The sequence below is a fragment of the Rhagoletis pomonella genome, unplaced genomic scaffold (assembly GCF_013731165.1).
Source record: "Rhagoletis pomonella isolate Grant_MI unplaced genomic scaffold, Rhpom_1.0 Rhpom_scaffold_00002, whole genome shotgun sequence".
Lineage (NCBI taxonomy): Eukaryota > Metazoa > Arthropoda > Insecta > Diptera > Tephritidae > Rhagoletis > Rhagoletis pomonella.
The window spans coordinates 44,334,312-44,347,501 of NW_023458556.1; positions in this window are offsets into that span (position 1 = coordinate 44,334,312).

A 13,190-nucleotide genomic window follows, 5' to 3' on the forward strand; every position below is an offset into this window, starting at 1 on the left:
GTCTGCGTGACTGATGCATCAGGGAATGTGAATGATCTACAAGCAAATAAAGCCCAAAGTGTACATTACCAAAAGGCGATATGTAAGATTTGAGATCGTGCATTGACCCGCATTATTATCGGTTTCCAGAGCTCATCTTTGATAGCAAGCACTCATTGTGGACAATTTCAATCGCTTGTGTAATAACATTTTACGGAAATGGTTTTACTTGATGCTGTCATTTCCAATCACTCGAATATTTTAAGATATGTAGCAACCTTATGCACACTTTCAAGTGTTTAGCTTTCCCAATTTATAAAGTGTTGTGTACCCGCACGGGTACATAATTATGTATGTATGTAAATGCCATGTATGCCCACGACAACCTCGATGGAGGAGGTAGACGGGTGTGACGAAAGGTGACACACAGTAATCATGTATGTTTGTTTCCAAATATGCGTATATTCACGTCTGCGTATATATGTATGTTAACATTCCTGTGCGTTCCGACCGGTTTGTAACCATAATTGTAGTTGTGAACTTAAACAATCTAGGTGTAATAGAAAAAGCTTGTAAAAATAAGATGAAAAATGAGAATATGAAAACTTGACTCAATATTGGCGGTCAGGTTCAAGTTCCATTTATGGCATTCTCGACAGTCGTATGCTTGTGTGAATGTATACACGTACATAGGTATGTAGAGTATGTATTTATCTACAAATGTATATCCATAAAAATATTTACGTACATGTCTAACAAACGCCGCCAGTCAATTGCCAGTTGACCCTTCTTCGAGCAGAACACCTCGTCTCTTCCTCAACCAAAACCGCCAAGTGTATTCTTGCGTAAATTTATTTGTTTTACTTTTATCTTAGTTTTCAAAGTTCTCCAATAAGAAAAGAATTACACCTTAAAATACATAAAGGAATCTCTGTTTTTATAATCGTTAGAGAGCAGTAGTGGTTTAGCAAAATGGTAACTGGAAATTAGAAGTCTAATAGCCCAAAGTGCGATTTTAGAAAGTAATCACGCATTTATGAATGTGGGTATCTACATATTGACATATGTATGAACAATAGGGATGTAAATTTTCGGGATCTCGTTATTACGATTACGGGATTTTCATATATGTACATTAAATTTCTACAAATAAACTCGAATAAATTGCATCAATATTGTTTGAGAAGCCCTCCTACCATATATTAATAAATACATGTGTTTGAATCCTATCCTTTTATATAAAATGAAAATCATTTCATTAGTAAAAAAAGAAAACTGGGATAAAGTACAAGTTTCAAACAATTTTGGCAATTTTTTGACAGGACTGGATAAAAAAATTGGAATATACTTTGTAAGGAAGAAAATGCGTGACACATGCAGTTAATTATATCGAGCCCTAACCGCCAAAATAACGTAAGCGACATTTTTTCAAAATTTTCTTTTTGATGCAGAAATGTATCTAGATGCTCTAGGAATATTTCTGCATCAAAAAGAAAATTTTGAAAAAAATGTCGCTTACGTTATTTTGGCGGTTAGGGCTCGATATGTACATACATATGAATAAAGAGCTAGACTTTTGTTAAAAAATATATAATATTAAATACACAAAAGAAATACAGCCAAAACTGGTCAAAAACAAGGCTTTTATATTATTCCCACAGTGCTTTTTTAATCCCGTACAATTTAAGCGGAATTAGTCGGCTTTAGAAGATATATATTCATTAAAAAATCAAGTATTTCAAGGTTAACTTGTAGAAAAGAGGCAGGCACATTATGTATGCATTGCTTTTTATATTAAAAAGAAAACAAAAACAAAAACGTTCAAACATATCCATATTTGCTAAAAAGTTATAACATAATATACTGGGATCCCGGGATGGACATCCCTAATGTACATACATACTTATAGTATATTTACAAAAAAAAGAAGATATTTAGATATACAGTATCCGTCATATCAATAGCACCCCCATTTCAAAGTGATATTATTTGCCACTTATGTTTTTTTTTTAAATTTATTTTTAAGTGGTTGACTTAACACATCGAAAAAGGTGAAAAAAGCAACAACAGTTTACTTGAGTAAGCGCCGGTTTCATCAGCAATTTAAATGGAAAATGATTTCTTATTTGTCAATTTCATAATAAAATTTAAAAAATCAAAATCATTTTTTACTTAAATTGCTTTCGCCAAATTGGCTCTAAGACAACTGGCTTAGGCGGCTGGGGTCGTTTGATCGAATCCCAGTTGAAGAAATCTGATTAGGAGAAATGGGGATCTCCGAAATAGCAGCTATAACTTCTACCAAAATGTAAATTGTTGTTTTTTCCGCAAATTTTCATTAAAAACGTCCTCAGGCTCAATAAAATTGTTGAATATAATTGTTATAAGGCCATAAATAACTAAAACAAATTTTTAAACAATTTCAATAAAAATACAGTTTATTCTTAAAAAACCGATCTTTAAAACTTTGTAGAAAATTAAAAACAAATGCAACAAATTTTCTTCTCAATTTCAAACTTTTTTCTCAGAAGTGTTAGATTTTTTTTTGTATACATATCTTTATAGCCTATTAAGATTTAGTATGATGTGCAAGTGTCAGGTAGCCAAAATTTAACTTTGAGTTTTTAGATTGTTTTTTTTTTAATAAAATGCATACGGTTGCCATGGCAGCAGGCACAAAATTTGCAAATGCAAATGCAAATCCAAGACTATTTGCTAAAGATCCTGAACAGCCTGTTGTGTTTATTCGTTATAGGAAGCAAATGCGACAAAAAAAATCAAAAAAAATCAATGGAAATTTAGAAACGGAAACTGTGATTTTTATGTTTTTGGTTAAAGCTTGGTAGGTAGTTTTAGTTTAGTTCGAAAAACATTACGCATATTTAAAAACAAAAATCAACCCTTGGTCATTTGTTTGAGTCGTTAGACTGATTCAAAAAAATCGGCTAACTCTTCAATACCTCCGAGTGGATGTCAAAATATGCATTTTAAAGGGGCAACCCTTAATATTAAGTTTAAAAGGTCGCGCAACGCGGATGTCCCTTTTCCATGTAAATTACTTAGAAAAAAATTGGTTAACGGTTTAAAATGGTTTAACGGTTATTCAAACTTAAAGTTAAATGTATTTCATTATTACAGTTTTTTCTCCTATTTTAGGTAAAATAATTAAACTTATCATTAAATATTGCAAATTTTTTTACAAAAGACCTGCAAACTATGATTCCCTATTAGAAAAGTTATTAAAATTATTTTTAAATTGTTGAGCCTTACAGTTGTAAGTTTTACATGCTTATATTTTCAAAATTGCCTTTTTTGTAACTAACTATTGAGCAACTGAATAAACTAATAATAATAAAAAGCACAATTCGAATCAAAAATACTTACTTTTGAATATTTATTAAGTTAAAAGCTTTAGATTATACATAAGTAATCATCTACAACAACAATAAAGAAACTTAAATAGTCATGGTTGCGCTTTTAAAATGCATCTTTTGACCCTACAGGTATTGATGAGGGGGCTATTAAAAAAAAAGTTAGTCGATTTTTTTTAATCAGTCTATTGTACATATCCACTCAAATTTTAATACAGATGTACATACAGTATCGGAAAAAATAATAGGGTCGCGGCAGGTGGACCAGTTTTGGCTACTTTTCTTTTGTTTATGTTATGTTTTCTTATTTGATTTTGAGTATAGATCACTATCTAACAAAAGCCGTCTACGTCCAAATTTAAAACATTGTACATTTTCTTAAACTTTTTGTTGTTGTTGTTGTTGTAGCAGCATACAAATTCCCCAAAGACTTTTTGGGGAGTGTTGCTGGATTTATAAATTTTTTATTTTTAAAACTTCATACCAAAATACTTTCTAAAATTTCTGATTAAAGAGTTTGAAATTTTGATGAAATTTTGTTAAATTTTCCTAATTTTATTTTACAAAGTTTGAAATTTGGACTTACATGGTTTTTGTTAGATAATCAGCTATATACAAAAGAAAGATAGCCAAAACTTGTTAAAATGTCGCTTCACTCATTTAAAAATGGTGTGCCAATTATTGATCAGTTTGGTCTTTTTTCTTTTGCTTATTTGATGTTTATTATTATTTTGTAAAAGTATAGCTTATTATATAGCAAACACAATATAAATCCATATTTCAAACTTCTTAATCAGATTTTTTTTTTAAATAATAATAAATAGTATAATAAAAAAAATTATGTTTAACTGGCTAACCAGAATGGTTTGGCTGTGGTATGTAGCAAGAGCTGTCAAAAGTTAAAATATTCTAAATTCTCTAAACTGCCAACAATATGTAGCTGTGGTTGTCGTGTGTTATTGCTGATGTAGCGAAATAGCTTGTGGCTGTGGTACTACATTCTCGTTAGCCAGTAAAGCGGCTAAGAATGCGCGTTAATCTTTTTTGTGGGCGGTGCTAGGCATTTTCTTTCATATAAAAAATTGTTTGATACATATATACTTTATACAGAAGAACAAATAATAAAAATAAATATTTCAAATTAATGCGAATTCTTAGACGCATACCAACAAATTTTGTTAATTTTTTTTTAAATCTGATTGAGAAGTTAGAAATTTTTGTGAAAATCTATGGATTTTATTAATTTTTCAAATTTTTGTACTATGTTAATTTTTCAAATTTTTGTACTATGTTTGAAACGTTTATTTAGCGTTTGTTACATATAAGCCAGACTGTCCAAATGTCGCACACATATTTTTTTTTGTCCATGAGCGTGAAAATACCTATATTCGTATGTGGGTCATTTCCAAACAAAGCGTACATGGGCGGGTATTTTTAATCGACTTCCAAAAAAGAAGGAGGTTATCAGTTCGTCGGAATATTTTTTTTTATGTATGTTACCGCATAACTTTGGACCACGCCAACCGATAATTCGATAACACATATATATATATTTTTTTAAGTCGGTTTTTTTTGCTAAAAATTACTTGTTTATATTTTTTTAAGATTTTTTAATTTATCCTCTGAAATTGTTTACTAAAGTAAACATTTGATTGAAAAATGATTTCCAGAATGTCACTTTTTATAAAAGTAAGGTAAGTAATATATAAGTAATATATAAGTCTAGAAACATAGAAAAAGGTATACTGACCGATAAGCATTGTACTGATTTACATACACTCGCTCCACTATATCTGCGTACACTCTTGTTTTTTTAAATATTCACAATGCTTTACAAGATAAAATTTTTGTTGTTGTTTTTGTACAAAAATATGGTGCATTTTATACACAAAACCATATAAACCAAAGTTTCAAACTGTATACAAAGTTAAGAAATTATCATTAAAATTTTAAACTTTTTATTCAGAAAAAATTATGGTATGCAGTTTCATAGCCCGTTCAATTTTAGTATAACAATGTACAAGTTTGACGTGGCTAAACGATTTCGCTGATTTTTAATAATTTCTTTTGCTGACAGCTCTAAGTGTTTTCTTCCATATAAAAAAAAATCGCTCATACCTCATAGTGAAATGATAATAAGGTGTTGTCACTTAGGGGGTGGTTGTTGTAATTTTGGCGATTTCGGCAATTTCGTTACAGTAATGCCTACTCTATTCATTCCAATTTCATTTCTGGGCAAAATGGAACAAAAAATGAAGCAGACAATTGTGTGAAAAAATTATGCGTAGTTATCACTTACTACGTTTATACGCACATATTATTTGCAAATAACAATTTGCAAAATGGTAAACTTTGCCGTATAAACGCTGAGTTAATTTTTTATTTACAAATAACTAAATCACGCAAATAAGTAGTGATTAGTGGTACTATTTGCAAATAAGCGCAAGACGCCGCCATTCTTAGGTTTATTTTCGATGGTCATCTTATTGCCTTTCAATAATCAAGACGTTGCCATTTTTAACTTTAATTTTTTTTCGATGGTCATATTATTGCTTTTTTATAATCAGGCAATATAAAAACAGAATTTTTCACCATCGAATAAACAGTTAGTTAGTTATTTGCAAATTATTTTTGTTTGCAAATAGCTTACGTATAAACGTAGTAACTGTTTCTATGTTTCGCTTTTGCTTTGATTTTTCGTTTCAAATTCATTGGAAAATTTGAGCGATAATTTCCAATAATTGCGATTTTGTAAGTAAATTTTTGATAAAATATGTACTATACATATCCAGCAGATTATTAGAGCAGTGCCTCAGATGGCTACGATAATGCACATGTCTAACAATTTAAACGCATAATGATTTTATAATATAACTGATAGAATTCAATTCAAATTCAATTTTTAAATGTTAACGAAAATAAAGGTCGTAATAAAATTCCCTTTAACGTTAAGATATTTAAAAACCAAGTACGCATATACGTGTACTTCAGAACTTGAGGAAAAAATACAAATAAAATTCCATACGGGCTAATATGAATTTAAGAATAATTAAATAAAGAGAACGGTATAATTTAATTTGTTTTAATATGAATATATGAAAGACGGAAAATAGTCCTTATTTTTTAAGTATTAACCATCATCATATGTGTGTACAAATAATAATTTTAAAGTTGAAAAAAATAACTGAATAATAATTATTAAAATCAATATATTTGATCGAAAAAATAAAAATTAAGTAAGAATAATTTCTTTTGAGCGAAAAAATGAAACTGTAATTACACTGGCTCACAGAAAAAATATTTTATTGATGCAAGCTTCATTTAACTGGTGTGGGGTCCACTGATATATGTATGCATTGGAAATAGTACCCAAAAAGTAGTAAAAATAATCCTATCTTTTCGCCCTTTTTCTATTACCCCAAAATGCATGGCCGCAATTGGCATGCAGAAAAAGTGAGGTTATGTAAGTGACATCACCTTATATTTATTTCACCATGCTCATACCTTATATGGAGAAAAATACCCCGAGCTGTCAACAAAAAAATTGTTAACAAGTAAATCTTAAGCGAAAACCAAAACCGACCCTGCAAAAATCGCGACTACCCCATGCATGCGTGTAAAGAGTACTCCCTAAGGACCAAGGAGTACTCTAAAATTAACCACAATTCATATAAAAAATATGATCCAATTAACATTGCGATGCCCTAGGGCAGGACCATATACTCCATCCCTGCATTACATCAGAGTAGCACAAAACTACTCCAACATATTAACAATGGCATTGTTGTTATATTTTTTCGTTTGTACACGCTTTTATTCTTCACTTCTCAGATGCTTTTTCGAAATTAATAAAAACCAAAAACAAAAATTAAAAACAACATGTTGCCTCTGATGGCATTCGAACCCGAACATGCTGGGAGCTAACAACTAACAGCGAGCATCTCTACACGTTCAGCTACAGCCAGACATGCAAATGTGCTTTCAAATGCTCAACTTCAATCACATTTCGTTAGAACACGAGCAGTGATCGGGTAACAAACAATAAGCTGGCACAGAGACACGAGTTGGTCCGCTACAGCACGACAGAGCAACACTTTTGTAAGTACTCCAATATACCACAAATAGACTACATGGTCCAACGATTTTCGCAGGGGACCTCAATTCTCATATAAAAATTTAAGATTATCGTTAATTTCTTTATTATCCAATGATCGGATTTAAACCAAATTAGTATGAGACCACCTTTGCGGCAACACTTTTCCTTTTAAAAAAGGAATTATAGAAATCGGTTAACTTCGTCCAAAGTTATGCGGTAACATATGTACATAAAAAAAAAATATTCCGACGAATTGATAACCTCCTTTTTGTGAAGTCGGTTAAAAATCAATACAATTTCTTAGCCACTTCAAAGTTGTACATTGTACTAAAATTAACCGGGCTATAAAACTGCATACCATAATTTTATCTAGAAAATGTGAGTAAAAAGTTTAAAATTTTGATGAAAATTCGTAATATTTTCTTTAAGTTTGTACGCAGTTTGAAACTTTGGTTTATATGGTTTTTGTATAACATGAACCATAGTTTCTTACAAAAAAAAAAAATATATAGTTTGCAAAACATTGTGAATATTTAAGAGAGAACGGCGTACGCAGGAATAATAAAGTGAGTGTATATGCCATTTGCACACTTTTGGAGAAATAAGTTATTAAAATAAAAAATACTTTTTTCACCTAAAAGCGACGTTCTGGAAATATTTCACATTTTTTGTTTTTTTTTCTAAGAGTCTTAAGGCAATGTTACACGATTGGTACATCTGTACAGATTTGTACATTTTTTATATTGGGCTATTGGTACAAAAAAAAAATTGGATGAAAATTCTTTTGTGGTCACACGATTGGTACAATACAGCGAACTTGTATGGAAAAAAAAATTGTACAAATTGTTTTTCGTGATTGGGACAAAAGAAAATATTTTTACATCCACACGATTGGGATACAAAAAAAAAAAAAAAAATTGCACGAACTTTTTAAGTGGTCGTAGAGCTAGTCGAGTAATTCACGAAACTGTTTTCAAAATTTTGCTAACACCATCAAATTCTTAACTTTTCCTTAAAAACCATTTCCGCATGACTTCGGGCACTAAACAAATTTTTAGCTAGGTTATTTTTCAACCAATTTGGACAAATATTTTCATATGGGGTAGGTATAATATTTCAAAGAAATACCGTTCGCAAAAGAAAACAAAATGGCTTACAATAATAAAATAAAAAAAGAAGTTTTGTTGGTGATTCATTGTTTGGATCGTATAATGCTGTTTTTGATTTTTCGTTTTTACCACCCACCATAAAATAATTTAAAAAGTGGGGATAAAAGATAGCACTTTGTTTGGAAATGACCCATATACAAATTCAATTCATTAGCTTGTGTACAATATCTCCGCTCTTAAAACTACAGGCATACATATGCACATATGTGTATCTTTGTTATTCTTTTACTATGTACTTTCCTCTTTTCTTTAGTTTTTGGAGATATGATCCATTTGGATAAACGCATAATTATATACGTACTTGCTAGTTCTTCGCCGCTTTATGGTTGCTCTTTGCTTTTTCTCTTTCATTGTTTTTAATTTTTTTTTTACCGAAATTGAATTTTCAATGGCGTTAACAAGCGTAAAGGGGGGTAAAAAATGAAAAAGTGCGAAAAAATTTTGAATTCAAATTTGTGTTTACTTCGAATTTCACAAGTTTTTATCGTCTTGATTTTTTTTTGTATTTTGTGGTCATGGCAATAAAGCATGGTCTTGATAAACATCGCTTTGGTGGCCGCGCTAAATAAGCATTTTGAGACAATTATGTAGACATTTATGTATGTACATACATTCATACATATTTATGTAGAAACATATGTATGTATATGGGGCATTACACGTCCCCGAGTTTAGTAATATTTGATTATGGTATCCAATATATATATGTACATACATACATACATACATATCGCTCATTAACTAAAAGGCTCACAGAACAAACCCAGAAAATAATTTACGTAACCATTCTTAAGAAAAGCAACATCACAAAAAAATTTAGAAAAAATGTTTCTTAAGAGCGGCCGCCCCTCGGCAGGCAATGGCACACCTCCGAGTTTCTCATATAAATACAATCGCCGTTCGGAGTCCGCGTAAAATTGTAGGTCCCCTCCCCTTTGTGTGACAACATCAAGGCGCACGTCACAAATCGGAGGAGAAGCTCGGCCAAATACTAACATACATATGTGTAAGCGCTAATCTATTATTATTATTATTATTATTAAGAAGGGCTGAAAAAAGTGCTTCCCAGCATGCCTTCTATGTAGAAGGATTTTTCGTAGCATTACAAATGAATGTCAATATGCATTTTAGGTTCCAATGAAACATATTCGATTTGTACAGATAAACCTTAAATAAATACTTTGATGATATATGATTTTTATGAATTAAAGAAGCAACTTTAAAATAACTCCTCCAAAAGGCCTTCTGAAGTACGTCCTACAAAGGCCCTTCTGGAAGCCCTTCAATTACTGCCACTCCACCAAGAGAAAAAGGATATAGATTGAACTCCTTGACACTCAGGAAATCCTTCCATAAGATATTAAGATATTTATTTGGAAGTTTCGCAGTTTTTCGATACAAAATACCGTTGATTTTTGGCAATTTTTTTTTTGTTGACGGCATTTTCTTCCATAAAAAAAAATTTCGAAAATAATTTTTAAGGAATAATTTGCAGGATAAAAAGCAGCTGGATGGGTCAAATCTTACACTGTGCGCCGTCAGACAAACGAGCCTAACTTACAGCCATACCTAAAAAAAAAGCGTCGGCGATGTCTAGCTGCCAAAAGTTTCTTATGCCCATACAATTTTTATGGAGGATACCGAATTAACGCGGCAGCAACGGTGACCCGCTCACGGCGCAAAAAATTGGATAAAAGGACAGCTATCCACCAGTTAAGATAAAGTAGTACGACACCATCGATATAGCGCTACTATTATTTTGCACACAGCTGGGTTTAAATATGTGTGCACATATATGAATAGATTCCACTTACATAACACAATTGACATATGTTATGCTCGTTGGTTGATGACTTCGAGGGATCAAGTGTATATATGTATATATATATGTATGTATATGAATCAGTTTTTCTTAAAAATACATAAGTAAATGACGCCAAATAAAAAGAAATGGCTGATAAGCTTACTGGATGACTTATCAGTGACAACAGAATTAGTTCATAAAAACACATCAGACAGATTTTTTATGATTTCTGCTTCTATAGTGAAATATTCTCGCCTCTTGTTTAGGAGTAATACGAACGTATGTATACAAGAAGGAACAAAGACATAATAGTCTTAAAAAATTATGTGAACTTTAACAAAGCAGACTGGGAACGAGTTACCGAGAGCATCTGCGCCCGTCCACACCAACAGCCGTTCATGTTGGCAACCGCCTTTTCCACAAAGTAGTCACTGCCACAGCGGATCGCTTCATTCCTGCTGGACGTTCAGCGGGAGCTCGCCTCAATTTCCCATCTGATGTGGCTGAACCAGCGACCAAGCGTGACCACCTTTTCCGGGTCGATCGCTGGGATCCCCTTATCAGGAATCTCAATTTGGAAGTAATGCAACTACAGGTCGTTATCGAACCCGGCGAAGCACGATGGCAATCGAAATTTCAATCAGCGATCGGGCCTCGTTGGATCCGAAGCGAATAGGTATAGTGGTACCACTATGTAGTCGTAACGCACGATATCGCTTTTTTCCACAGAAGTTTTCACAGCTCTGTTATTTCTGTCATCAACCAATTCCATCTTAGCTCAAATCGCTCGCCATCAGTACTTGTACAAAGGCCGGCAAAACACATTGACAACGCACTTATAAACATACATGGCGATTCGTTTTGAATTACATTGCGCTAATAATTCTGTGGAATGCCTGCTGAAACACCATTTATAGAGTATAGTTAGGGCGTATATTATATATTACGCTCAGAGGGCAGTTCCAGCCGAGTTTCCTCCTGGGTACCTCAAATAGCAAAACCGTATAAAGTGCAATGTTTTCTTTTCTCCTCTCCCAAAAATTTCTGGTTCCGGTCTGTGGGGCGTAGAGCTCTTCGATTATCCTGATCTAAAAAACTCAAAACTCCATTTATTTAGGGTTTTTCCTATTGATATAGCTTTTTCTGACAGCATCTCTAAATGGACTCACTTGTCATAGTAAAGCTTTTTAAGCTGCTACAAAAACATGAATCATCTGGCGACTAATGAGCTAATTATAATTCTTGATACCATAGCCCCTTTCGACTGTACTAAAACGAGTTGCCTGTACGCCGCTATGTCTGAATTTGGCATCCCCGCTAAACTGATACGGCTGTGTAAAATGACGTTGAGCAACTGGGAATTACCTCTCCGAGCCGTTCCCCACAAAACGAGGTTTCAGACATGGGGACTCCCTTTCATGTGACTTCTTTAATCTGCTGTTGGAGAAGATAATAAGAGCTGCTGAACTGAACCGCTCAGGAGCAATCTACTACAAGAGCGTGCAATTGCATCATCGTTGTGGTAAACGAGGACAAGACGAAGTATCTCCTGTCATCAAACAAACAGTCAGCACATTCGCGACTTGACACCCACGTCACCGTTGACAGTTACGATTTCGAGAAAGTAAAGAATTTCGTTTATTTTGGAACCAGCATTAACACCGATAATAATGTCAGCATGTAAATCCAACGCAGAATCACTCTTGCCAACAAGTGCTACTTTGGACTGGGTAGGCAATTTAATTCAATTCAATTCAATTCATCTTTATTCAGTCTTATTAGCTCTAGTAGTTCAGGGCAATTGATCTTCCCACAGACCAAATCAAAGAGAAACATAAGGAGCTGAATAATTCTTCTTTTTTCTAATGACTGCAAATTTATTAGCTGACAGCGGGCCGCATAGGGCGGAAGCGGGTCGGAAAAATTAAGTGGTTGAAGAGCAAATCGAAGGAACTTTCTTTGAACCCGTTCGATTCTCATAGAATGACAGCTATAAATAGGACTCCAAATGACTGACGCATACTCTAATTTTGAACGTACTAACGAGTTAAAGAGAATTTTCCTAGTGTAAGGGTCCTTAAAGTCCCTCGCATATCGACGTAAAAAAGCTAAGTTACTATACGCCTTTGGGAGCAAGTAGCATACATGGTTTACAAAAGTAAAACCCGAATCAAAGACTACACCCAGATCAACAAAATCATTGACCAAAGTGAGCTTCTGATTTAAAATTGAGTAACACGAAGCCAATTTACAAGGGGATCTAGAAATTGACATATGGAAGCATTTTTTTATATTGAGCGATAGCTTATTAATTATACTCCAACTGACTAAATTATCCAAATCATGCTGCAGATAGAGGACATCGGACGGACAAGTTATTTTACGAAACAATTTGAGATCATCGGCGTAAAGAAGATATCTGCAATGTTTGAAGCAAGTACCGATATCATTAATAAACAGAATAAATAAAAGAGGGCCTAGGATGCTACCCTGAGGAACACCTGACGAAGCAACAAAGGACTTGGATTTATAATTTTCAATTTCTACAAAAATAGTTCTATCTGTAAGGTAAGATTTCAACCATGACAGGAAAACAGAATGAAAGCCCATACACTGCAGTTTACTTAGCAAGATAGCATGTGAAACTTTATCAAACGCTTTCGAAAAGTCAGTGTAAATAGTATCGACCTGACAACCGCTTTTAAATGCTGAGACACAGTATTCCGAAAATACCGCTAAGTTAGTGACTGTGGAACGACCACAAACGAAAC